The sequence below is a fragment of the Mixophyes fleayi genome, chromosome 5, assembly GCF_038048845.1.
Source record: "Mixophyes fleayi isolate aMixFle1 chromosome 5, aMixFle1.hap1, whole genome shotgun sequence".
In the NCBI taxonomy this organism is placed as follows: domain Eukaryota; kingdom Metazoa; phylum Chordata; class Amphibia; order Anura; family Limnodynastidae; genus Mixophyes; species Mixophyes fleayi.
In genome coordinates, this window is record NC_134406.1 from 240,685,226 (window position 1) to 240,709,109 (window position 23,884).

At 38.0% G+C, this 23,884-nt stretch overlaps 1 long non-coding RNA gene across 1 annotated transcript in view; it reads right to left on the reverse strand.

Annotated features, from left to right (window-relative positions):
* The window catches only part of LOC142157863 (uncharacterized), a 66,576-nt gene extending 42,955 nt beyond the window's left edge, over nt 1-23,621 (reverse strand). Inside the window, exon 1 of the long non-coding RNA XR_012692662.1 lies at nt 23,518-23,621. This is a non-coding gene — a long non-coding RNA (uncharacterized LOC142157863). The remainder of the gene's footprint in view (nt 1-23,517) is intronic.
* Nucleotides 23,622-23,884: the final 263 nt, after the last annotated feature.

A 23,884-nucleotide genomic window follows, 5' to 3' on the forward strand; every position in this document is an offset into this window, starting at 1 on the left:
TATGCTAGTGATGCTGTATACTAGTTCACTGTTCACACCTACTGTCTAGTGGTTTTAAATGGGGAAAGATAAGAAGGGAGCATCCAAGAGGGACATTGGAAACCCGAGAGAGTCAACCACACAACTGGTATTCCAACAGTTGTTTGCTACCTGCACTAAATCCTTACTCAAGCTCACCTTTTACGCCCTCACAAGGACTGAACGAGGGAGCCTCCGCCATGGCTCATACCTCTGAGTCTATTCAGCAAGATTGCATTGATTTGGGGAAATCCTAAGCTACTTTAAAACATTCACAACTAAATAGGACTCCCAAGTCTTTGTCACATGCGATTGTGGGGTCTCTTGAATCTTAAGCTCAATGATCCATTCAGACCTGACTTAGGTTTCTGACCGAATTCACACCCTGGAGGACCACAAGGATACTGCCAACTCCTGTTTGGACAAACATCAAGATATCATTGTCCAGCAAAAAAGCTGTCAGAGGTCCGTAAAAAGATACTGAAACAATCTTAGAACTAGAAGTATTACAGAAAAGGTCCCCCCCATGGAAATGTGTGTGCTCTCACCTTTTATTCCCATCTTCACTCCAGCTACTCATGAATTGATTACTTATTTCTTAGCCATGGATTTAGTGGTTGACTCCTGGATAGGCCTGATCAGTGAATCTGATCATGCACCCATTTACCTGTCTCTGGCCTTGGCTGACTCCCGTCCTAGACAATGGAGTTAATGAACAGTTCTTACAAGATTCTTATTGCAAATCACAATTAGGGGTTGTACTTGATGACTAAAATGGAAAGGCATCTAAGATAATTGTGTGACTAGGGCTATCAATTAAAATCCTAATGTCTTCAGCCTCCGTTTACGGGTTAAGGACTACCATCTAGCTTTGCTTGCAGATGATTTACTAGCCATAGTCATCAACCCGACCATGCCCTTGCCCAACTTAATGGCGGCATTTTGGAAATCTGCTCACTTATCAAACTTCAAATTAACAATGTTCCCCAATTCTTAACATTTCAGCCCCAGGTCATGTGATAGCCGGCCTTAAAATATTAGTTCACCCACATCTGCTATCTTGGTGTCACCATTGCCTAGGACAATGCTAATCTATTTAATTTTAATTACACTCCAATTCTGGCTAAAATTTGCGAAGAATTGAACAAATTCGGAAGAATCAATTTCATAAAAATGAATATACTGCCTAAAAAAATATATATTTTGTTACGATAAACATTCTCCTTCTCAACAATCTCCAGAAGGCTGTTCAGGATTTTGTGCAGGGGGGGTGCCATGGTTTAAACATGCTATTCTCTTTAGACATAAATACCAGGGTAGTGTACAGCTGCCTATGTTCACGAGTTACCATCACGCAATAGTCCTTAGTAGAGTTATGGAGTGGACTAGGGGAGATGTGAAAAAACAGTATGTGGAGGTGGAGAATGCCACTATGGACTCCCACATATTTTACCCTGGCTCTCCAAATTACCTAGACTGTCCCATCCCACAGTGGGTCTCACACTTGTCATTTGGAAAACATTTTAAACACATACTTGTGTTCCATTGTATCCTATACTATTTAATCCAGATTTTTCTTCTGGTATACTCCAGGGGACATTCAGAATGTAGGCTTCCGCGGGTGTTATCAGGATTGGCCACCTCTGCTCTTTCACAGAATTGCAGGCTAAAGATTCTCTTAAGAATAAAGTGCTCTGGGGTTAATTGCAATTACAGCATTTCTTTTTGTCTGAGGGAGGTGTTAAGACTTTTCATAGGGACCTCTCCCACATACCATTTCCCATATTTATAAAATTCTCTTTGACTAACTCTTGTCCCTACAGCTCCATTTGCGATGTCCTGGGATAGAGACTTAACTTCATTCACAGTCCAAGTGATTTGACCCAAGATATTTCAAACTACACCTTAGTGCTCTCTCAATATATCGGTTGTGAAAACATAATATAAACTATAATCCAGGTGGTAAAGAAGCCCATCCTCTTTACATAAATTGAGCAACACAGTTTCCTCGACCTGCTGAAGATGTAACAGAGCTCCTGGATCACTTTACCATATTTGATGGAAATGCATAGATATTATACCATTTTGGAGGGAGGTATTCCAGTTGTCGAGAAAGATAGTTGGATATGAAGTACCGGCTTTTGGCTGCTCTTTCACACTAGTGTCCCTATTTCCAAGTATAAAAAGACTTTGATAAGCATTTAAATAATGTAGCTAGACCCGTTATCCCAGTGCGCTGGCACTCTTCATCTCCTCCGCCAATTACTGAACGGTTCCATCGATAGAATTTTACATGTCGAAGGATGATATTATCTTATGGAGTTTCTTCTCATTTTTTGAATTTGGTGTTCTTTGTTTTTCACCCTTGGCTCTCCTCCCCTCTCCCCCCCCCCCCCCCATTTTTTTTCTTTTTCCACGTTTATATAGAACACAAAAATGTTCTGGTGTTTTACGTCATTCTTGATTGGACTTTTGTACATAACTATTCATTGGATTTATGTGTTTTATTAAGTGTCAATTACACTTTACTGCATCACTTTTTCCTGTTGACGACCAGAATGCTAAATAAGGAACATACTGGTATATATTAAAAATAAATAAAAAAAGAGTAATCGGTACAGATTTTATGGCCATACTCATTCCAAATGCATGTTATCATCAATATGTAACCACATGGAATAAGTTAAAATGAAGTGTAATGACTACATCTCAGTATTGATGTACAGTAACTTTTTTCAAACTTCCCTAAAAATTTCAGTAGTTTATGCAAACTTGATAGAGCTCTTAGATATTTGTTCTCACTGATGAGGCTTGAACGTTCGAAGTGACAAACGCTGTATACCGTGCGATGATGTTCTTTTTTACATCTTGATTGATTACCTCTAATGGCAGACATTGACACAAACTTCTTAGGGTTTATAATCAGTCAAGATAATACAATTGTAAATTATTCACAAAAAAACTATTCAGCATAGAATATCACCCAAAGTCTGTATATTACAGCTTTTCTATATTTATCATATTCTATCATTCAGCCTTCATGCAAATTACAGTTTTATTGAGATCTGCCCTTTAAAATATATAATTTTTTTACTAATAAATCCTAATGACACTCCCTGTTTTATAAAGTTCATTACTTTTACAGTGCATTAAAAGCATAAAATATTACTTCCACCCTGCACATTTTTTCTTTAATGTTAATAACTCCTCGTAGGTCTTATAAAAACTAATGGCCAACAAGATCCTAAAAATATGTCATTTTAATGATCACAATTTAATGTCAATTTCAATTATTATTTTATTACCTCTATGAGCTAAATTTTAAGCAGAGAATTTTAAAAAAATAATATGAATGTATAGTAATCATTATGTATTTAAAGCATGTTAAGGTCTTCGATAAGCGAAATACTGTATGTTTCCTTTTTAAAACTGACTTAAATTTTTTACTCCTATTTTACATTGCTCAGTTTAATTGGAGGCCCTAGTTTACACATGAATGACATTTTCGGAAATATTGTGTGGAATATGCGCCTCATTGCACAATTTGGCATTGAATTGTATACATTTCTCCTGTAGAATTTGGCTTTAAGTGTTCTGTGCAGAATCCCCCCAACCATACTGCAAAGAAAAATAAATTGACTCTGTTGTCCCATCTCTATTTATAGATGATAAATTTTGGAAAGTGCAGAATTTAGAAATACAGCACATAATGGCCATACCACGGAAAGGCAAAGCAAACAAGAACTCAAACATTAGATTAACGAAACTTTACTATAAGAAATGGATTGTTTCACTGTGATATTCAATCAACACAAAATTTGCCTGAAAATTCACTCATCTCTATCCTAGCTATACTCTTCTCCTGAATCTTGTTGCACAGCATTTGGAGACAACTTCTGTTTCTCAGTGAGTGGCTGCAAAATTGTGATTGTGTAAATGATTTTATTTTTCACTAATAACTCAATAGTTCAATTTACATATATGAACAAGTCCATTACTGCTCTATTAAGATCATTGCTTTAAAAAGTTAACTACTACAGTGATAACTTCTTGAGTATGGATGGCCACATTTGTTGGGACCTAGGGGTATATTTACTAAACTGTGGGTTTGAAAAAGTGGAGATGGTGCCTATAGCAACCAATCAGATTATAGCTTTCATTTTGTAGAATGCACTAAATAAATGATAACTAGAATCTGATTGGTTGCTACAGGCAACATCTCCACTTTTTCAAACCCGTAGTTTAGTAAATCTAGCCCCTAGAGAGTGAACAACTAAACAGCATAGTACATAACAAAAAATAAACAGAATTTCTCGTATTTTCAAAATCAAAATAGAAAGTGAGCCAGGTACAGTGAGAAAAAGAAAAATATGTATACTTAATATGCTTCTTATAGCATGGCAAAAAAATAAAAAGTGTGAATGGTATAACAAAAAGGTAATTATTGTTCATAGCAGACTGTCTGCTGCTGCGCCTGCATGGACATCTGTGAGTGATGGGCAGGTGTGCTCATGTTAGTTCATCCTCTTGTACATGGACACACCAATGTGATAGTGGCTGTAAGTGATAGGTAGACACTATGCACCTTTATACGTCTAGGGCACATGCTATTCTGTTCCTGAGTGCTATGTTATTTGTGGTTGCCCAGGGTTTTGGTCCTGTTTCACTCCATATTTTGTTCTTGTCTGCTATATGCTTACACTGGCTTTGGATTTTGACTATTCTTACAGATAGTTGGCGCTGCATCTGTCTTACTGTTGCTGAAGCTGACCTTGCATGGACCATGTGGTCTGTGTCTCTGAAGTTGGATTCTGGTTTATCCATGTGCTCTCTTAGGCCTGGCACTTGCCAATAATAATCTGCACAACTTGCTTTAAGGGAAAGGAGAATAGTATAGGTTAAGCCAATTCTAGTGTGGTCACTGGTGTTTATGAACAGGAGTTGGTATGGATGACATACAAACACATCCCCAACACATTCCCTCTGACACTCTCTCTTCATTTGATCCCACAAATGAAGTGTAAGTTTCTACTCTTTTCTCATCTTCCTACTCTACCTCCTGTCCTCTTGATACCATTCCCTCACAAATTGGTATGTCCCTGTCTCCTGTTCTCATTCCCCCTCTAACTAAAATCTGTAATCTATCTCTTTCTACTGGTATTTCTCCATCACTATTCAAGCATGCAGTGATTACTCCCATTTTAAAAAAAGAAAATTCTGACCCTTACTCTCTCGTAAATTACCGCCCCATCCCCCATCTCTCCCATGCCCCTCCAAGCTTCTTGAGAGAATTGCCTACAATCGCCTCACACACTTTCTTACAGCAAACAACTATTGGATCCTCTTCAGTCAGGCTTTCGCTCTCAACACTCCACAGAGTCTGCGCTGACCAAGGTTGTCAATGATTTGATCACAGCAAAAAAATAACAACCATTACTCTCTTCTAATTCTCCTGGATCTCTCGGCTGCATTTGACACTGTTGACCACTCTCTCCTCATACAAACACTACAATCCCTAGGTCTTGAAGGCACTGTCCTATCCTGGTTCTTATCCTACCTATCTAATCACTCTTTCAGTGTTAATTTCTCTGGATCCACCTCTGCTCCGCTTCCTTCATTAGTGGGAGTACCACAAGGCTCATTCCTAGGTCCTCTGCAATTCTCTATCTACACCACTTCTCTTGGAAAACTAATAAGCTCCTTTGGATTTCAGTATCATCTCTATGCGGATGATACACAAATTTATCTATCCTCTCCTGATCTTTCACCATCTGTGTTGTCTCGCGTTACTGACTGTCTTTCTGCCATTTCATCTTGGATGTCTTCTCGCCAACTCAAACTCAATTTTTCAAAAACTATAAATCCCACCCCGCAAGCTCGTTGCCTAGGTGTAATCCTTAAATCACAACTGTCATTTATTCCCCACATCAACTCTATATCTAAATCATGTTACATACACCTAAAGAACATTTCCAGAATACGCACATATCTGACACAAGACACTGCAAAAACATTAATTCATGCACTCATCATCTCCCGCATCGACTATTGCAATTCCCTCCTAACTGGTCTTCCCAAAGTCAGACTTGAACCCCTACAATCTATTTTGCATGCAGCGGCTAGATTGATTTTTCTTACAAACCGTTATTCCTCTGCTGAGCCACTCTGTCAGTCTCTACATTGGCTGCCTGTATATCAACGAATCCAATATAAAATTCTTCTACTAACATACAAGGCCATCAACAAAATTGCACCGACATACATCTCCTCACTTACCTCAAAATATCTCCCTACTCGACACCTCAGTTCTGATAAAGATCTATGTCTCTCCTTCATTCTCATCACATCCTCCCATTCTCGGTTACAGGATTTTTTCCGGGCTGCACCCAATTTGTGGAATTCTCTCCCACGCACAATAAGACTTTCCTCTAGTCTTCAAACCTTCAAGCGTTCACTGAAAACCCACCTCTTCAGACAAGGTTATGATATTCCTCAACCACCATCTTAATTTCCCTAAATTACCCTATTACCATCCTCTACACTGCTAACGCAAGACAACAACCCTCTGACCAACATTGCAACACACACAGCCCACTCAATACTTTTACCTTTGCGTTCTAGCTGGTCCATTGTGCCATATGATGTAGCACATGCCCTTGTGTTTCTAACTCCCATTGTCCTATAGATTGTAAGCTTGCGAGCAGGCTTCTCTTACCTCTCTGTCTGTATGTATTACCCAGCATTTCTTATCAGTGTTTGTTCCCAATTGTAAAGCGCTACGGAATTTGCTGGCGCTATAAAAATAAATGTTGATGATGATGATGATGAACACATAAAGCCCACTGGGAGCATAACAGCCTAGTGTTTATACTGTATTATAGAGCCTCATGCATCCCATATACAGCACTGAACTCACCCTAATGCACAAGGCAGTTCTATGTCCATCATTAAGTCCCTGTGTCCAGATTAATTGCCTCATACCCACCACATATATAGACTTATAGCCACCTTACAAAACCCTAGGCACACTAACAGCTTTATGGCCATCGCATGAGGTACAGGGCATCTCTATTAAGGGCTAAGCATGCCTGGGACTCCCTCATACAAATTTAGGGAATTGTTCTAAAGCCCCAAATGTCCATAAAACCTATTTATTATTACAAAGTATGGCCTAATTAATGCCTATTCTCACTCTGCCTCCCCCATCCAATTAGACCATTGAATGGACTTGTCTGCTGTCCCCACTAGGTGACTTAAGTGTGTTCCAGGTATATAGATGTTCCACATTAAAATAGTTCAATATTGTGGTCTCATAATAACATGTAAGGTGTGGGACAAAGGATTGAACATTTCTGTGCAATATGTGTCCAAATGATGTATGAGATTTTTAACAGTAGCAAACCCTTCCTGAACTAGTTGTTGTAAGAATACTTTAACTGTCTGCAATGATCATGGGAACCCATATAAAGGCTGCTGGTATGGGACAGGATAGCTGAAGATTATTATTATTATTATTATTATTATTATTATTATTATTATTCTACATAATGAGCTGTTTATTGAGGATATCACAATACAAAAAGAAACAGAATGTAAAGATGGCCCAGCCTTTACCAACTTACAAGCTAAGAGTTGTGGGGGAAAAATTATACATCAGTTAGTGAAAAAAACAGTTGTAGCTGGTGGGGAAAGTCTATGTGGCATTTGCATGCCAGAAGCAAGATGAGGAGAAACATTGGAAAATTGAGACCTAAAGATGAAGTCTTTGTAGAAATCTTACTTTCACTTTCCCATTTACATTAAATGAACCTCCTTCCTATTCTGGTTGCAAAGAAACCTCTCACTTTTGTGCTGCATGGCCACTTTTGCATTTTCCTGCCAGCTAGAAGTAACTGTGTTTCCAGTATATTTGTGCATTAATGTATTAATCTGCAGTCATCTCTAACTACCGTTTGCATGCTACTTTAACATTGACGTCAGTGACTGATGCTTAATGACTACTGCCTCAGGGTCCCAAGATAGAAGATACCTCATGGTCTTCTTTCTCCTCGACCAAGGTGCTAGAAGTGGAGAGAGTCAGAGTGTTAGCTCTGACGGGACCGAGTTTACTCCTTCTTGTCTGCAGAAAGGAAGAACCCAACGCATTCATCAGCAGCACCGCCAGAGTGATGTACCTGTGCCTGTCGCATGGTGTGTGCTCCCCAAAAGTGGAAACACAGGTGAGGCCACCACCTTGCAATGGATGAGCATTGTATAATTTGCAGCCGAAACCAATGCAAACACGGTTGCAACTACCACTACACTGAGAAATGGCAGATGCATTCTGGGTGCTTCTGAGGCTCTACTATGGCTCTCCATCCTATCTAGCAGGCTTCAATCAGGGACTCTGTTATTACAGTTTAGTATACTATTGGAACAGTAGGATTGTAAATAATAGCCCAATAATAATGGTGATGCATCTGTGTTCTGTTATGTTGCACAGGTTTAAATAATGTTTTGGTTATTTTTAGAAATTATATGCCATAGCGTGGTAAATAAGGGACAGTGGTAGCAGTCTTCTATAAGCCCAGTAATGCATAGACTTTAATACGGGAGTGTCTTGGTTCATCCATTTGGGGTATGGCAGAATCCGCCCCTTGAGATCTGACACCGACCTGTGACCAGTGTACCAGCTTCATGACCGCTACAGTACATAGAAAAGTTCCATTATTATTATTATCAATGATTTGTAAGGTACTACAGTCCTCTGCAACACTGCACTGCAAGCTTACAATCTATGGGACAATGGGAGTTTGAAACACAAGGGCACATGCTACATCATATTGTGCATTGGACCAGCTAGAATGCAAATGTAAAAAATATTGAGTGGGCTGTGTGATCAGACAAACAGCAATGTTGGTCAGAGGGTTGTTGTCTTGTGTTAGCTGTGTAGAGGGTGGTAATAGGGTAACCAAGGGAGATTAAGATGCTGGTTGAGAAATATCATAAGCTTGTCTGAAGAGGTGGGATTTCAGAGAACGCTTGAATGTTTGAAGACTAGAGGAAAGTCTTACTGTGCGAGAGAGGGAATTAGACAAAGTGGGTGCAGCCCGAAAAAAGTCCTGTAACCTGGAATGGGAGAATGTAATGAGAGTGGAAGAGAGACGCAGATCTTGTGCAGAACGGAGATGTCGAGTTGGGAGATATTTTGAGACAAGTGAGGAGATGTATGTCGGTGCAATTTTGCTGATGGCCTTGAATGTTAGTAGAAGAATTTTATATTGGATTGTTGAACAACAGGCAACCAATGTAGAGAATGACAGAATGGCTCAGCAGAGCAAGAATGGTTTGCAAGGAGAATCAATCTAGCTGCTGCATGCAAAATAGATTGCAGGGGTTGAGGTCTGATTTAAGTAAGGAGGGAATTGCAATAGTCAATGCGGGAGATGATGCGTGAATGAATTAAAGTTTTTTGACGTGTCTTGTGTGAGATATGTGCGTATTCTGGAAATGTTCTTAAGATGTATGTAACATGATTTAGATATAAAGTTGATTTGGTGAATAAAGGATAGTTGTGAGTCAAGGGGCGGGCTTGCGGGGTGGGATTTAAGGTCATGTTATCAACAGAAATAGAAATGTCAGACAGAAAGCTTCTGTTTTTGTGTGGTAATATTATTAATTCAGTTTTTGAAAGATTAAGTTTGAGTTGACGAGAAGACATCCAAGATAAAATGGCAGAAAGACAGTCAGTAGCCCGAGACAACACAGATGGTGAGAGATCAGGAGAGGATAGATAAATTTGTGTATCATCCGCATAGAGATGATACTGAAATCCAAAGGAGCTTATTAGTTTTCCAAGAGAAGTGGTGTAGATAGAGAATTGCAGAGGACCTAGGACTGAGCCTTGTGGTACTCCAACTGATAAAGGAAGTGGAGTAGAGGTGGATCCAGAGAAATGAACACTGAAAGAGCGATTACATAGGTAGGATGTGAACCAGGATAGGACAATGCATTCAAGACTTAAGGGTTATAGCATTTGTATGAGGAGAGAGCTTAACAGTGTCAAATGCACCAGAGAGATCCAGGAGAATTAGAAGAGAGTAATGGCCTTCAGTTTTTGCTGTGATCAAATCATTGACAACCTTGGTCAGCGCAGTCTCTGTGGAGTGTTGAGAGCGAAAGCCTGACTGAAGAGGATCCAATAAGTTGTTTGCTGTAAGAAAGTGTGTGAGGCCAGTGTAGGCAATTCTCTCGAGAAGCTTGGAGGGGCATGGGAGCTCATAGATGGGGCAGTAATTTGAGAGAGAGTTTGGGTCAGAATTTTGTTTTTTCAAAATAGGAGTAATCACTGCATGCTTGAATATTGATGGAGAAATACTAGTAGAGAGAGATAGATTACAGATTTTACTTAGAGGTTGAATGAGCACAAGAGACATGGACCTACCAATTTGTGAAGGTATGGGATCAAGAGGACAGGAGGTAGAGTAGGAAGATGAAAAGCGAGTAGAAATTTCCTCTTCATTTGTGGGATCAAATGAAGAGAGAGTGTCAGATGGTGCTACAAAGGAATTGAGCTGATTGCTTGTCGAGGGAGATGATACCATTTCAAGTCTGATCTTTTCTATTTTGTCCTTGAAATAGGAAGCAAGATCCTGGGTACTGATGGTAGTCGAAGGGTTTGGGGTGGGAGGATTGAGAAGAGATTTAAACGTGTTAAAAAGGTGTTTGGGAAGCCTGAGCATAGATGAGAGTGGAAGTATGTTTATTTTGCGGTGTCCAGAGCATTTCTGTAGGAGTGGTAGATATCAGTATATATGATGAAATCATTAGAGGTACAAGATTTACGCCAGTGACGTTTTGCTTTACGAGAAAGTTTTTGTAGTGTTTACTTTAGTGTGCAACGGTTGGCAACAAAGTCTATGTGGAGTATGTATAGTTGCTGGAGCCACTTGATCAAGGGCCCTTTCTATGGTTTGGTGAAAATGAGGTACTGCCCTATCAGGGGAGGATAATATAGTATTTGGGGAGAGAAGGTGTTGAGAGGTGAAATACTGATGTAAATCAATAGAATTAATATTCCTGTGGGTGTGAGGAGGCTTGGAAGAGTTTGACTCTAAGGAGGGTAAAGAACTGGTGGTGAGCGAGTAGCTAATAAGGTGATGATCCGAGAGGGGGAAAGGAGTGTTAAGGAAATCAGAAACTGAGCATAGTCTAGAGTAAGCAAGATCAAGACAGTGGCCATTCTGATGAGTAGCGGATTCAATCCACTGGGAGAGGTCAAGTGAGGATATTAGAGAGAGTAGTTTGGAAGCAGCATTGGAATGTGGATTAGTAAAAGGGATGCTGAAATCACTAATGATGATGGTGGGAATGTCAGAGGATAAGAAGTGAGGGAGCCTTGCAGAGAAGTGTTCAAGAAATTGTTGGTGTGGTCCAGGGGGGCGATAGATGACAGTGACACGCATAGAGAATGAGTTAAAAATCCTAACACTATGTACATGAGTGATGGGACTTTGGTAGAACTGTGAACTCGCACTGTGGGGAGAGAAGTAGTCCAACCCCACCTCCTTTGCCTCCAGGTTTGGGGTGTGGGTGAAATGGAGACCACCATGTACAAGGGCTGTAGGTGAGGAAAAGTCTGATTACGTGAGTTATGTTTCTATAGTTGATAGAAGGTTGAGGTTGTTTCAGAGGAAGATCGCAGTGTGGGAGATGGAGAGACTGTAGAGTTTGATGTGATAAAAGGAAGGAAAGGTGCAAAGGCAACTAATGTACCCGGTCCAGGTGGTGCACCTGTTCAATGCATCAAATATGCAACAGAATGTAGTCGTTATAGACACTATACATATCACAGAGGTTCTCCACAAAACTACTAAAACAGTGAAACCGATGAAGAGAAGCTAAAATAAATAGGTAAAAAGAAGTAATTAAAAGTAGTTATTTTTTAAAAAAATAACAATAGAAGGTTGACATTAGATCTGCTCTGGGAGCTAATATTAATAAAATCTATGGGATAGTAAGGAAGATTGTTTTATGGAATTTTTATTTAAATTAAACACAGACATCAAACTTCAACACATCCATTGATTTCAAAACTGTCTGGGAGCAAAATATCAGGTGTAGGTGACGGTTGCAGAATAAGTGAAGCATTACGGAAGCAGCAGAATAGATGTTTTGGATACAAAGCTTATCAAACTTTTGCTATGGGGCCCAGTCATTTCTAATTATACCCCATTCCTTTAACATAAACCAAACTTTGAATGAAGTACACATATTTGATATCCCTGTAAATGGTTAAAATTACATAATAAAACAAGTGGTATATTTTATGCATTCAAAACGTTTTGTGAATGTAGCTAAAAAAATAACCAAAATGGCATTTTTTTAGGTTATTCTTTTTTACCCCATGTAATGACCATAAATTAAAAGTATGTTTAGTCAAATTTGGTATCAAACAGTAGTCCAGTCTGTCCACATAATACACTAGAATTTACTTACGCAAATTAAAAAATGGAAAAAAAAAATATTCTTGGTATGACCAAGGTATTGCGAAATTGCAAGAAGAATACGGTGGGTTCTCATTAGCTGCAATTTTAGCATTAATTATAGACAACTCGAAAATTGTCGTCACAGCTTCTCCTTACTAATGTTACTGTACCGAGCACATATATTTAGTACAATAGATTTGGGAGATTTTAGTAGCTTGCAAGTCTACTGGGCTCTTCATTTTTCACACCTAGCCCTATACTCATATATACTGTATATGCACAAAATAACACTGCAACGCAGCTAACACAAGATCCCCTACAGGCAGCCTAAAATATCACAAAAATCTGGTTGGCAGTGTGTTTGGATAGTTGTTTTTGATGCCATTTCCAAAATAACCATTTACAAGTTAGCTAGTTGGAAAGTAAAATATTAGAAGGTAACATTTATAAATTTGGCAGAGACAATTATGTCCTCCTTTTTCTTTATACAGATCTACTAAAATTGGGGTAATGTGGTAAAGTGTTAAAATTATATTTACAATAAAGGGCTTTTCGGCTCTTTTTTTAGTCCATCCACTGCTTTTCGTTACTGATCGTTCTGTACAGGTACACCAATGTAATGCTCTGTTCCATTGAAACAGTGTCTCCTAGCAACACAAGGGTATATTTACTAAACTGCAGGTTTGAAAAAGTGAAGATGTTGCCTACAGCAACCAATCAGATTCTAACTGTCATTTTGTAGAATGTACTAAATAACTGATAACTAGAATCTGATTGGTTGCTATAGGCAACATCTCCACTTTTTCAAATCTGCAGCTTGATACCTACTGGTATGTTTTTGGAGTGTGGGAGGAAACCAGTACACAGTAGCATTTAGAATTCCATATCTTGCACTGAGGAGCTATAACAACATCAAAACAGCTGTTTACAAATTTAATATATGGCTTGATATCTGGCTGTATCTATTCAATATGTAGCTGATGGGACAAATAAATACATATTTGGTTTTCTCCACCTGTAATTCATTAATTCCTAATTTTTTCGCTCTGTCTGGCATTAATAAATTTAATACAGAGAGAATATCTTAGCTGTGATTTCCTATACAGTTTCTTAGTGATTTTCTTGAAATTTAGCATTGCAAATTATAAGCATATTTTAAGCCAGCACTTTGACTGTGTGCAGGAGATGGATGCTGATCAAGCTGTTAGTACAATGTTTCTCAGGTTACAATATGGAAATTATATTAAATCATAATATAACTTTTGTCATAAATATAATAAAATGCTTGTCAAGCTTGTAAGCAATAGGCTACTTTTACATGACTTCATTAATTCAACTATGTTGTAACACACTCGGCCATCACTCATGCAGAGTGAGGTCTGGCTGCCTGCTGATGTTCTGATTTAGCACAGTGGGAACTATTGGCTCAATGGGAAGCTATTGCCTAGCTGCCAGCGGTGATATGAACATGCGTAAACTTAGGCAATAGGTTTCAAAACTAAAATATGCAGGCAAAAATAAGATGAATATAATAAGCATATGCCACCTGTATCATGTGGTTAAGAATACCGACGCTTTAAGAATTGTTAAGATTCAAGCAAATTATTTTTATCAAATGAAAGAGCATAGCATAGTCACTGCACACACCACAAAATAATAAAATAACATAAAACACATATCACATTCCAAGAGCAAATAAAGCAATCATGCATATTAATGAAAAGAAGGATGTAACTAAATATTTAATATAATAACAAACACATAATAAAAATAGCTAATATAAAAAAAAATCAGGACGCTTATTTTCCACTCGACAAACAAAATAAAATCGTGCTCCTTGCCCCGCTTTACACATGCTCACAAGGAAATTTAGAGTCTTATTTAAACTGAACCTGTCACAGTGAATTAACATTCAAATATTGTACAGCATCTTCTTATTAGCCTGTACTTAGTATAATAAGCTCATCGAAAAGAGGTCACCCTTTGAAACACTGATGGTCCCACGTGTTCAATAAATAAATAAATCTAATGCAATTATGTATTCATTAAAATAAAATATAATCCACCAATTTCAATATACAGCATGGATAGCAACACAACAGCTTTTAGGATTGCAAATAATACAACTTGTTACATCTATGCAAGAGTATATACTTGAGGTTAAGCAAAGGGGGTGGTAGAAAGCTGGCAATGGGAATGTATAGAGGGGGCACTGTACAATAATCCTAGCAAGCACAATGAGGGAATTAAGTGATATATAAAGCCTCATAAATCATTATTTAACACTGAAAAAAGCAAATATATTTTCTGGACTGTAATATGTAAAAGATTGCAAGGCATTGCACCAAAGCTATACAGTGATTATCAGTGTATTATGACTTCATTTAAGATTAGTTCCTTGAAACAAAGGGATTATTGGATCAACCATAATTTCAGTAAAGATCATCTTATTTTATGTTTTCAGTTAATACACCAGGATTAAGCATTTGCCGATAAATACAATAAAGATACATTATATTCACTATTTAAAGTACAATGAATGTTCTTATAAAATACTGTGGGTTGTACAATAGGAAATAAAAAAAAACAGCACCAAAGAGCATACAAGTAATGTCAGACACACTTGAATATGTAAATTTAAAATGTATATACTAAAGTATCATTCTACAATTTAACAATATCTATCTCAATATTGTGAAGAGTTTACAGAGAACTAGAAAACAAAACTGGTACAGAAATAAAATAAATACCATGTTTTAAGAAGATCTATATTCCATAATATAAAGGATGTAGAATGTTAAATAATTTTGTACATACTGTACCTTCTAATATATTCAGTGGTGAGAGACAGCAATATGCTATTCTTTGTAAAGCTGGGTACACACTACACGGTTTTCGTCCAATAATCGGCTCAATCAGCCGACATACGACCGCTCGTTCAAAAGTCGGGTCAGTGTGTGCAGTGACACGATGGTCGAAAGTCTGCCCAAATGGACGATTGACGCCTAATTTGGTCGTTCGTACCGTTTAATATTTTTGTTCCAATCCCGTTTCCGTTGTGTAGTGTGTATAAACTTCCGACTGATCCACGACAATCCTCCGATACTTTATCGTCCTAAACAAGGCTAGTGTGTATGCAGCCCATGGACCGAGCGATCGGACCATCGATCGCATGTAAAATCGCTCGACATAAAAAGTTGGTTGAAATTTCTGTAGTGTGTACCTAGCTTTCGTGGTAGTTCTTCTTAACACCTTCATTACAAGATTTAACTAGTAGATATGGCTTTCATTGAGAAAATTAAATACATTTAAATGTTTTAATTTTAGGGCAAAATCACACAAAAATAAACATTTCTGGAATTACTACTATTACTATTATTATTATTAGTAGTAATAATACTATTATCTGAACCTTATCTCATTGTACTTATCATCTATGCAACTGTGTTTTTTAAAAGTGTGTAACAGGAATTTGTTATCTATTGCTATATAACCTGTGTTGGTCTGTTGATCAGTGAAGCATAGTTTATGACACTGGCCTGGCGCTCATCGAGCCTGAATAAGACCAATAATTATTATTTTTTTCTCTTATCAGCTGAACAATTAGCACAATATACAAACACGCAAATGTACCGTGCTGAGATACACACTCCACTTGAGCTCAATTAATAAATCCCTATGGAATACACACTCTGTTTGTAATTTATAATTGTGGAAGGGCATGTCCTAGATCAATTTTAAATTTAAAATAAAGCTATCAAATATTTGTGTGCTAGATAAAAAAAACAATTTTTCAATTTCAGTGTAAAAATAAAGCTATCAAGTATTTGTGTGCAGCCAGTATTTAACTTATGTGCAAAATAATAAACTAATTTGCACCCTTGCATTGTAACATGGTTTGTCCAGGAGCAAATTTACTACGTTTTTTTCACTTTGCTCTGTTTAATGACTCAGGTCCATTAAGTACAATAGCCTAAATAGCAAACACATGGAAATAGTAGACAAAGTGGAAAATCACACTTTTGTTCGGAATATAAGTAAAATACTGTGAAGCATAATTTATGCACAGAAATCTAGTAAAATAATCTTATTGGGTGGTTGATTTCATTTTGACATGGGGGATAGATTATACTTTATGATTCTGAATGTCCTAATGAAGGCAAGCCGGCTCAAATGCTCATTCATGTATGGTGCACTCAATCTTGCCTAATTATTACAAAGCACGGTTAATGTATTTCTTGGCTCACATTTCAGAAACAAACCAGAAATATGAGTGATAGAATAAAGTCAGGAATGCATGGATGCTTTACTGATTTGAGCTATGCTGAATTGTACTGCCTAAAATAGTACATTTGAAATTTGAATTCATAATGCTAAAATAAATCTGTTCTGTAAAATAAACAAAAAGCCATTCATTAATTTTTTTATAGTAAGCTATATGGATAAATACATATTACACAGTGCAATTGTCAGGTGCCTTTGCCGCTCTCTCCCTGTTGTGCGGGGAATTTGCCTTCCTTCTCCAGCCATCCTGGAGACTTCTGTGCATGCACGCTCTGATGAAAGGCGATGGGACGCGATTCTCCAGTCCTCGGTGGTGTTCAGAGCCGTCACTGACCGCCTGGTGCCTAATTAAAGAACTTACATAAAGATGACTCTAACACCACTAGGGTGACAGAGTATTAGGTCCATCCTAGCTCCAGCGCTACTTTCTGTTCCAGTTTCCGTGTCCTGCTCCTGTTCCCATTGGCTTGACTATCCCATTGAGACCTTGGATCAGCTCCTGACTTCTCTCCTGGATCTTGATTTTGTCTGTGTATCCTGACCGGCTCTAACTTTTGGCGTCCCTGACCATGCTCTGTATTCTGACTCGGCACAGCACCTCAGCCCGGCTTGACCTAGGATTGTCTGACCACGCTACTTTCACCTACAAGTTTCTCCATGTGACTGATCTAGAGGGCAGCGATCTGCAGGGATCCCTATAGTACACCCAATTGGTATTTACCAACTCCTATTGGATGAACTGTTTATGTACAATTGGATGTCATTATCCATGGACTCTGAATTTTAGTTTTTATTTATTATCCATGAAATCCAAATATCCTATTCATATGTTTTAAGAGCAGGATCGTATTATTGATGAATGATGTTAAAATATATTGTATTGAATTAGCTGCTTTTTAGCCAAATGGCACATGGTAAGATAAACCTTAGTATTTTAGACACATATTCTTCACTTATTATACACATGTAAATACAAACATAAAAAATAACCCATATTCCATACCCTCTCCATATAACATTAGCACAGGATCAACCTCTCTAATCTCCTATAATACTGACAGGTGAGGATCACCTGTAAGATAATTAGCTGTTGGTTATACAGGTTTTATGTGGACCAGTGCACACCTACCATACTCTCTTTATACTCTTTATCTCTTTATGTGTGTTTGAGTCCAAAATTGTGTACAACTTTAAATGAGTTGCAAGAGAGGCTTCATATGCAGTGAAGAATTTATTCCTAAACAACAGTTTACCCCATGTACCATCTATAATAAAGCAAAAAGTCAAGTACAACTGTAGGATTCTCAAGATATTTAGAATAGAATGTCAAAAGTAAAAATATTGGAACTTAGAAAGTAAGTGGCATGGGTTAAACACTTGTTTATGTAATTAATGGTTTGTTTTATGGTCTAGTATGGCCTAGTGACAAAAAACAAATATCAGCACAGTATTGTTATAAGCAGGATATAAATAATATTTTGGTAGCTAGGATTCATTGTGCTTGTCAGTTATGTTTTACTGCTGTGTAGTGTACATTCAAGGTCAGTCCTTTAAGACATTAAATATATCTATGCCAGCAAAGTATAATACAAACAATAAAAATGCGTGATACAATAAGAATCAAGTACAATATGGTGAGGTCCATAAAGTGCGTGCACTGTTTTCAGCAGAGTTAATAATAATAATAATAATAATAATAATAATATAATGATGCATTTTCTGCTTTTATCCATTCAACTATGTGTTCAGTCCCATTATGCATTTTCAGAGTGATACCTTGCAAGAGGGTTACGTCTGTTTATTGGGAGTTACTTTCAAAGCAAAGTAGTACCAACTATTTATTCTTCCTGGGCAACTATTTATTTATTTATTTATTTATTATCATTTATTTATATAGTGCCACCATATTCTACAGTACTTTACAATTGGAAAGAAACAGAATAAACAAGAATGGGTATTAACAGATAAAGAGGGCCCGGCTGGCAAGATTACAGTATGTAGGAAAATGGAAATTTAATATATTTAAGTACCACATATTGCATATTGGTCCAACTAGATTGCAATCGGGAAAAGTGATTTTAGGGTCTATGTGAGGCAGTCACATAGCATTGTTGGGTTTTGGGATGATAGGGTATTTTGAGTATGGAAAGAAAGTCAACTGTTTAGAGGGATTGGCTAGAATAGCCTATACTTGACAAATTTAGAAAGTTGGCCTCCGGGAGATCCAAGGGGGAAAGGTGGGTGTGTGGGGATAGGGTCGGCGAATCATGTCTTTTTAGCCGACGCAATGATGTAATTTTACTGCTGGAGGTGGGCCAGATGATGCTTTTCTCTTAGAATAGCCTCATGGAGAGTTCACTTCACTATGAAGTGGGCAGATGCCGGAGAATGCCCTACTCTCAATGGGGGTCCGGAATACCTACACAGAATTTGTGAGTCTCCCGGACATTCCGGAAGTGTGGGCAAGTATGAAATAACCTAGGAAGGTTAAGAAAGTTGCTCAGGAATTTGATAAAACTGTCTAAAGAGATGGTTTTCAGGGAACGATTTTCAATATAATTTCATTCCTCCTGAAACCAGGGCCGCTGAGAGGGGGGGGGAGTGGGTACATTTTACCCAGGCCCAGGCCCGGGCCCGGGCTTGCCAGGGGGCACGGGCTGGGCCCTCGGTTCTAATTTTTAATTTTTCTTTTCTTTTTTTTTTTTCAATCTTGCGTTTTTTTAATGTTTTTTGGGTTTTTTTCGCCCGTCAGTCAGTGAGGAGCGCCGGACAAGACAAAGCTAGAAGAAAGAAGAGAAGACAGAAGAGAAAAAGAAAGAAGCTGACAGGAGGTAAGTAAAGAAACAGAGAGGCAAGGGGAGGAAAGGGACAGTGCTATAAAGAAGGGGGAGTAAAACAACAGGGGAGAGAGGCTGAGAATAAATAACAAAGGGGAGAAAAACAATAAATAACAAAGGGGAGAGAAACATAGAATAAAAAAGGGGAGAGAAACAATAAATAAAAAAGGGGAGAGAAACATAGAATAAAAAAGGGGAGAGAAACATAGAATAAATAAAAAAAGGGGAGAGAAACAGTATAAATAAAAAAGGGGAGAGAAGCACAGAGTTAAAAAAAAAGGGGGAGAGAAACAGAACAAATAAAAAAGTGGAGCGAAACATAAAATAAATAAAAAAGGGGAGAGAAACATAGAATAAATAAAAAAGTGGAGAGAACAGTGGAGAGAAGCACAGAATAAATAAAAAGGGGAGAGAAACAGAATAAATAAAAAAGTGGAGCGAAATATAAAATAAAATAAATAAAAAAGGGGAGAGAAACACAGAGTTAAAATAAAAAGGGGAGAGAAACAGAATAAATAAAAAAGTGGAGCGAAACATAAAATAAATAAAAAAAGGGGAGAGAAACATAGAATAAATAAAAAAGTAGAGAGAAGCACAGAATAAATAAAAAAGGGGAGAGAAACAGTATAAATAAAAAAGGGGAGAGAAGCACAGAGTTAAAATAAAAAGTGGAGAGAAACAGAATAAATAAAATAGGGGAGAGAAACACAGAGTTAAAAAAAAAGGGGAGAGGCACATTTAATAGTGGGGACTATTAATTTAAGATGGGGTGGTTTGGGGGCTATTGAATATGGGGGTAAGTTTAGGGAGAATGAGGTCTATTTATTAAATGTGACTATGAATTTATTAATGGCAGTGAGGGTTGCGGGAAATAGGTATTGGTAGGCTGTTTGCAGGAAGGGAAATAGTTTTTTTTATTAAATGTAAATACTATTATTGTTGGGGCTGGAGGAAGGCCTAATTATTAATCGTGGGTGCTATTGATTTAACGCCGGGGCTGACTGTAATTTTCTAAATGTAGGCATTTTTGTTCCCAAATAGGTCCTCCAACATTCCAGGATCCGGACAAGCCACAACTAAAGAAAGCAGCAGTCACAGGTGGAGAAAGTGAGAAGAACAGGTAGGAGAGAGCAGCACAGTGTGTGAAATGTTGTGATTCTAGTAGGGACAATGGCAATTTTTGGTGAGTGTTGTGCCCAATGTAAGGTGCAGGCCAAGAGTGAACTGTTTGTGTACACACTGCATTCTTTGTATACTACACTGTGTGATGTTCTGGTGAATTCAGGACCTAGTGATTTTGATGTGCTAGCCACGCCCCAAATGTATGACCACACCCCCAAACATTTTTGCACCGGCGTTAAGCTAGCTACGCCCCTGAATGTATGACCGTAAGTGGGCGCAAATTTTTTTTAGGGCTTACTCGACTATGAGGGGGGACCCATGAATTTGTTGTACCTGGGCCCTGAATTCCTCTTGGCAGCCCTGCCTGAAACACAGCTATGTTCTTCCAGTTACACACTTCTCACTTGACCATCACTTAGCTATTATATAACATCAACAAATAAGGTGGGCCAAGTAGCTACATTTATTTCATACATTACATTGGTGTAAAGTTTCAGATTTTACATATATTGTTTTGCATTACTTTATTTAAGGGTATAACTACCACTAGGTACAGGGGTGCAGCCACTTTGGCACCCACAGTTGAGGGGTCCATCTAGTGCAGTGAGCAGTACAAGGACAGAGACAAAAGTACCAACATCTGGCATAAGATTACTGCTAATAATAAGCATAGCAAAGGTCGTTATTATAATACACTTAATGAAATACACTTTTTTGGAGTTGTGTCTTTATTATGTGAAATGTGCAAAATGTTTGAATATGATGAAAATTACCCTTGAAAAAATGACTAACTGCGATCAACATATATAACAACTAGATATGTTTATATTTACATATATTTACCGATAGGCTTTTTTTTTTCAAAATGCCTTATTTATTTATTAATTATCAAAAGCTTTAGCACACAATACTATATAGTTGGAAGCCTCATTCACTCAATTCAGCATTCCTACTACAGAGACCGTATAAAATGACTCTGTATTGTTCTGCCTTCTGCTGTTTGTTTTTAATCTTTTTCTTGTGTCACCTTCCCTCTTTGGAAACATGGCCTCGTAAGGTATTTGATCATTTCAAGGACATTATCTGTAACAAACACAGAAGGGAGTGGGTGGCTGATTCTTCCTGGTATAGGTCAGTTATGTGGGGGATCAAGGGAGTCACTTCTCAGTTGTTGAGAAAATGTGAGATGATGCAACATGGAATCAGCACTGCTACAAAATGGACCAGTAGCCATAAAAATAATAAGATTACGTGGCATCCAAAACCACTAGCTATAAATGTGAGACATATTTCTTATGATTATAACATTTATTTCCAATACATGGTTGCATGACAATTATTATGTGCTTTTCATCAATTGCACCTAAGCACTTTGGTAAATTACAGTATTTCCAGAAAAGATCGATAGGGCAGCTTCTTCCAAATGGCCTCGCATGTTTGTTAAATGATCAATCTGCTAGTAAATTTATCTGTCTGAAATTCTAAATGTTTGGAAGTGTAGCAATTTCCCATATCCAGGCACCTTTGGTTTAATAATATTTGTATTTAAATGTACAGTTTTGTGCATGATATGATGGTACACAATGATAGATGATTTCAGGTGAGAGTTAAAGATCAAAAACAACAAGAGTGGATCTGCATAGGCAACAGAATTGGCTGCTACAAGGATCTATTTATCTTAAACAGTTTATGGATATGAGATAGTTAGTTTAATATTAAAATGTGACAATACCATATGTTTAGTATTTATTCTTCTCAGTTTACTTAAACAAATGTTTAACCACATAAAATACAGTCCAGGATTATTTTTAAGATATCGACTTGAGGACATCTCTATGTCTAAGTCGAATAACCAATTATTGAAAATATCTCTGGCATCAAGTACTACAGTAGTTGCAGCTTTCAGAAGACTGCACACCATTTCTTCTCAAGACAAAAGAGTTTGAAAAAATTTAAATATCAGAGAGAGTACAATGATTTAATGATTTAATGGATGGTGTAGGAAATCTGGTTAAAACACATGAGGAGAAAAGAGACCAGCTGTTTTTTTTTTTATGCTAGTTTAATCCCAGTAAAACAGATGATACCAATGCAAATTGCTATCATGGATGCAATATATTTACATGTTCCTGGACACAACCAAACCCCCCAGAACATCTATTGTTCTTACAATCAAGGTGCACACATGCACTTTGTTTGTGCACTACCATCTTCACACCCTCCAGAACCAGCTACACGTACCATATACCGCAAGAGTGTTCCAAACCTTAGCCTGGTGTCACTGTGGTGGAAAGTTGTTACACGGACACTGAGGTGGGTCATTATGACCAGGGTATGTTTTATGCCTGATTTTGAAATTTTAAGGATTGTTTTAGAAGATTATTAGTATATTTGGAATAATGATCTATGGAATAAGGTATTTTGATTAAAAATAAAGTCACAGAGAACAGAGAATTAACTTTTTTAAAAAATTTCTAAGTAGTCTTCAAAAAAAAAAATCAGCAAGATTGCCGACTTCTGTGTTATTGCTAATACCTTCCCAAAACATAAACTTTTCACCTTAAATCAAACTTTTTCATTGACTTAATATGAAAATTAAAACAATACAAAAACAAAGTCAGTCTCATCCAGCTTATCACTACAATTGCTGCCAGGGCCGCCATCAGATATCATGGGGCCTGGTACAAATGAAGCGGAGCAGAGCGGAGCGGGCCGGGCCCCCCCCCCCCCGATGAGCGCCCCCCCAACCCCAACAGAAAAACCTGAAAAAAAATGTAAAATATACTTACAACTACAGAGAGGTTGCAGCTGCTCCCTCTTCTTCTGCGGCGGCGGGAACAGTGGTGTGACGTCAGGTCACACCACACAATCAGTGTGAAGGGAGGATCACATGATCGCAGGGGCAGAGCAATGATTCCCCTGCGATCATGATTGGCAGCTGCCTGGCTGTCACAGGCAGATCACATGATCGCAGGGGAATGATTCCTCCACCCCTGCGATTGCATTCTGCTGCCTTGCTGTCACGCTGACAGCCAGGCTGAAGACAGCTATGGACAGCAGCACAGACCAGCGGAGACTAGAAGACAGCGGGCCCCCTGGTAAATAGGTGTTGCGCCACTGTCGGGCCCCCTGGTGAGCCTGTGCCGGTACAACAGT